The 3,777-nt window shown below is 34.2% G+C and overlaps 1 long non-coding RNA gene across 1 annotated transcript; it reads right to left on the bottom strand.

Moving 5' to 3' along the window:
• Positions 1-2,434: 2,434 nt before the first annotated feature.
• Positions 2,435-2,886, bottom strand: LOC108368581 (uncharacterized). Its single transcript, XR_001848397.1, has 2 exons — positions 2,686-2,886; positions 2,435-2,625 (listed from the first exon to the last, which is right to left on the bottom strand). It is a non-coding gene; the product is annotated as an uncharacterized LOC108368581 (long non-coding RNA).
• Between the last annotated feature and the right edge of the window lie 891 nt (positions 2,887-3,777).

The raw sequence follows: 3,777 nt of genomic DNA, 5'->3' as shown, positions 1-3,777 counted from the left end.
TCTGTGTTCGCGAATGTCATCGTAGAAGGCAAATGAGACCAGAATAAATATTATGTCGGACATTCAGGCAGCATTAAAGGCCTAAGAGTCTTTTAAAACGGCATCAAGGCTTGTAAACTCTTAAACCACAAGTGAGCCCACAATAGCGTCACGCTGTGGAGGGTTCATGGACATGAAGGGTTTCAAGGCAACGAAAGGGCTGACTGTCTCGCAAAGCGTGAAGCCCAAATGGGTTTGCATGGTCCCTAGCCTTTCTGCGGTACATCTAAAGAATACACTGCAGACCTACTTAGCAGCTAGCTGGGAATAATCTCAAATTGCTGCCCACTGGCGGAAGTCAAAGGGAGTAAGACAATCAAAGATATGCATAACTCTTCCCAGCAGGAACTCCGAAAGACACCTTGAACTTAGAACTCTTACTGGCAACCTGACAGCACACTGCAAGTTAACGTACGGTTTTAATTAAATGGGTCTGTAGAGACGGACTGTAGACGGCTGGTGAAAGAAACCCCAGAGTATATTCTATGTGCCTGTCGACGAAGGATGAATCGTAGATTGATACACCTTGGAGAACGATTGACTTCTCCATCTAAAATTTGGAACATGGCCTCATCCAGAGTGCTGAGCTTTTTAAATAGCCTAAGGTTGGAGTGATTACAATTTGAATTTAGCACAATATATCTTCTTAGGTCGCAGCGCGGGTATCTTCGACGTAATAATAATAATATCGTCACTAGACACGAATAAAGAGCTCGGAAAAACTCTTTGGAGAGTTCTGGGGAATACTGTTGCACTTTCTTTGTTTTTATTAATCTAATTGTGTTTTAGTTTTACTAGTTTATGTTAACTATGTTTTTAGAACATTTTACATTGAAAACAAATATTAAAACTCAAAAAAATGTTTGGTAGGTTTTGGTTGGTTATGGTAGGAAATTTTGGTAGGAAAAAAAATTTGTCTGTGGCAACGCTGACTTAAATATAGGATAGGCAGGGTTATAAACGTAGTAACACTTTTCTATTTCAACGCGTTTTGAATCACAGCGAACTGGGTCAAAGCGCCTTATGTGTCGGTATAAACAAGGTAATAGAGCCTTTTGATTCTTAACAACATACATTAGATATTTTATTTAACTGTTGAAATGGTAGCAATTACTCTGCGCAAAAAGTTACTCCACATTAAATTTTTGTTTTATAAAAATAAATTTTTTTTTTAATTTCACTTTGATTTAGACAGTNAAAGTAGTAGTACCAGTTTTTATTTTTTCAATTTTGAATTGTGTCGTTATTGCACAGGACCATCGATATGTACAAATGTGTATGCATATGTATGTATTTCTATTTTTATTTATGTTTCAAAATCACTGAAAATCTTCCAGTTATTGCTTAGCATGTGCACTGCCGGAAAAAGTATTGGCACGGAGAATTTTTCAAATATACGAAAGGGCTGGGCTTCTAGGCCATTTTGCCCCGCCAGAGGTATAGACTTCGTACAGTTTATTATGTTTTCATAAGATTTCATTGATAGTTTTGATTGCAGCCGGAGGAATTAACAGATAATAATTTAAAACGCCAGAGTACTTGTTTTTAACAATATTTTGGTATATAAATAAAATGTAGTTCATGCAAAATAAAAATATTATTCATTATAACTTAAGTGTACACATTAACATGTAGAATAAAATACCCTTATAATATCATTGTACACAGGAGCCAATAAATTATTTTCTATTTATTCAACAATTTTTATGAGCTTGAGGCCGTTTCAAGTGAAAAGTTATTGTGGAAAAGCAACAATAATTTGAAAAAATGGTAGAAGTGATAGCTATTTCGGAAATCACCACATTTCCTCATCAGACTTCTTTCAGTAGGATTCGAACCGACGATCACCACTGACTNCGAAAATATAGTTGACCGCCGACATAAGTTTATGGGTCTTTCTTCGCTGTCAAAGACGTTAACGCGGCTTTATATGCCGTCACCTATGTTAAGAGTCTTTCTTCGCCGAAATTTTTTTACTCCTCTTTTTTCGCTATCAACTTTTGAGCTCGCGTCCATATTCCTATCTAGTGACGATATGAATGTATGTGTAAAGAGACATATGTACATATGGATAAGTCTGTACAGTAAAATGAATCGTTATACGCAGTTAATTTGTTTTTAATAATCTAGTTGTGTTTTAGTTTTACAAGTTTATGTTGACTATGTTTTTAAAAAATTTGACATCGAAAACAAATATTAAAACTCAAAACAATGTTTGGTAGGTTTTGGTGGGTTATGGTAGGAAATTTTGGTAGGAAAAANTGTATGCCATGTGGAAATGAACTTAATGACTGTAGTTTCAATGTAATGACACGATTATTTTTTAATGCCCGACTTTGTCATTTGACATTTTTGCCTTTTGATGTCTAGTGAAAATCCAGCATTAGACTCAAACTTTTAAAGCTCGAACAATAAACTTTACTTGATTATATGATATATTCAAACACCATCATTTAGCGTTTTAAAAAATGGACAACCAAATTAATGAATTTTTCTGGTTGTTCGAAATGAACCAAATGCCCTGCGTCAAGCCAATGTAGTTCCGCTTCAGGAAACATCTGTTGAATTTGCGGCCAACTCTTCGGGCTGTAGGGGAAAACAACAATTTAATATCTGCTAAAAACAAAAAATTTCACAGATCCTTACTCAACAAAATTTGACTTATTTCCGCAGATAAACATCACTGGTCCTTTAAAAGGAGGCAAATCTTTAATGTGCTCGAAAAAATCGTTAAACAATCTCAGGTTTTTATAAAGACTGTCTATATTTGGAATCCAGTAAAATCTGAAACAAAACAAAAATAATAGTCAAAGACACAAATATTCAATATATCGATGGTCCTGTGCAATAACGACACAATTCAAAACTCATAAAACAAAAACTGTTACTACTGTTAAGTGGCTTATGTCTCTAATCCTTGTCTAATCCATTTCCATCCCTTTTTAAAGTAAGCAGTAAGGATTGCTGGTACTACTACAGTTTTTATTTTTTCAATTTTGAATTGTGTCGTTATTGCACAGGACCATCGATATGTACAAATGTGTATGCATATGTATGTATTTCTATATTTTATTTATGTTTCGAAATCACTGAAAATCTTCCAGTTATTGCTTAGCATGTGCACTGCCGGAAAAAGTATTGGCACGGAGAATTTTTCACAATATCTATTTATTTTATAAATGCATTTTTAAAATATACGAAAGGGCTGGGCTTCTAGGCCATTTTGCCCCGCCAGAGGTATAGACTTCGTACAGTTTATTATGCTTTCATAAGATTTCATTGATAGTTTTGATTGCAGCCGGATTGCTCCGCATTCTTCTTCTCCGGACCAGAAACATATTTCTGCTGCGTTTAGGGTTGCCAGATTTTTTATGCGCGAAATCAGTACCTTAGACTTTTTCATGCTATAAAAATCAGTACTTTTCAGAACACTTTTATTCAAAGAAATATTATGAATGAAGTAACAGATAATAATTTAAAACGCCAGAGTACTTGTTTTCAACAATATTTTGGTATATAAATAAAATGTAGTTCATGCAAAATAAAAATATTATTCATTATAACTTAAGTGTACACATTAACATGTAGAATAAAATACCCTTATAATATCATTGTACACAGGAGCCAATAAATGATTTTCTATTTATTCAACAATTTTTATGAGCTTGAGGCCGTTTCAAGTGAAAAGTTATTGTGGAAAAGCAACAATAATTTGAAAAACTGGTAGAAGTGATAGCT

This window comes from Rhagoletis zephyria, unplaced genomic scaffold (assembly GCF_001687245.7).
Source record: "Rhagoletis zephyria isolate East Lansing unplaced genomic scaffold, Rhagoletis_zephyria_1.1 Rzeph_scaffold_03198, whole genome shotgun sequence".
In the NCBI taxonomy this organism is placed as follows: domain Eukaryota; kingdom Metazoa; phylum Arthropoda; class Insecta; order Diptera; family Tephritidae; genus Rhagoletis; species Rhagoletis zephyria.
Note: the sequence above shows the minus strand (reverse complement) of the source record. Positions and strands in the feature narration are given on the sequence as shown.